The following is a 791-nucleotide window of genomic DNA, read 5'->3' on the forward strand; positions in this document are numbered from 1 at the left end:
TGTTGGGGGGCTGCCTGTGAGGGATGCAAGGGGGGGCACTCTGATATTTGGGGCCGCTTTGGAGGCCGGTGGGCCGCTCCCCCAGTGAAAGAGGCGGTATCTGGGAGGGGAGGGGATGTTTTAGGGGTTCCTCCTGGGGTGTTCATGGGGGGTCATGGAGAGGAGGGTCTCCGCTCTGGAGATGAGGGTGGTTTGGGGGAGGGAAGCAAAAGGGGTGCCCTAAAAAGGGGATCCGAGCTGCGCATCGGGGGGAGACGGCTCATTTTCAGGGGAGATTTGTGGCATGGAAAGGAGGGTCAATCCCCTCTCCTCTCGGGGGAAAATCTGAGTGCTGCTCGTGAGAGGAGAGCTTTCCCTTTTGCGGCGCGGAGTGAAGTGCTTTTTGGGGTGAYCCTTCCTATTTTGGGTCACGTCTGCAGAGCTCCGGGGGCTTCTGACCCCAAGCTGGCTGTTAAGAAGAGGGAGTTTAACTCTTTTTGAGAAGTGTGTCCTTTTACTTGCTTTTACTTTTCTCATGCAGCAAAGGGAAGGTGGTGGGGGGAGGAGGGTACAAACAAGGAACTTGTCAACAGTTGCCCAAACTGTGAATACTGTAAATAATTTTAAAAAGAGAGCGCCTCAGATTTAATGCTTCCCTAAAAGCATCAAGCAGGAAAGAGTAGGGGTGTAAGGTGAGGGCTCCAAAATATCATTAGTAAGTAACAACGCTTCAGTTTAATAAGAGCAGAGAAGCTGATGTTTCTCATTAATCGACCAGTTGCTCCTTTTTTTTTTTTTTTTTTTTTTTTTTT

The 791-nt window shown here is 50.5% G+C and overlaps 1 protein-coding gene across 2 annotated transcripts in view; it reads left to right on the forward strand.

The window, feature by feature from the left end:
- The window catches only part of GABPB2 (GA binding protein transcription factor subunit beta 2), a 17356-nt gene that overhangs the window by 767 nt on the left and 15798 nt on the right, over nucleotides 1–791 (forward strand). Inside the window, exon 1 of one of the 2 annotated variants that reach the window (XM_085318181.1) lies at nucleotides 201–483. The exons of the other annotated variant lie outside the window; for it this stretch is intronic. The gene's annotated coding sequence lies outside the window, so the exon portion shown is untranslated. Of the gene's footprint in view, nucleotides 1–200; nucleotides 484–791 lie in introns of those variants that run through there. 2 annotated transcript variants of the gene reach the window in all.

This window comes from Rhea americana, unplaced genomic scaffold (assembly GCF_003343005.1).
Source record: "Rhea americana isolate MKP2758 unplaced genomic scaffold, rheAme1 scaffold_523, whole genome shotgun sequence".
Lineage (NCBI taxonomy): Eukaryota > Metazoa > Chordata > Aves > Rheiformes > Rheidae > Rhea > Rhea americana.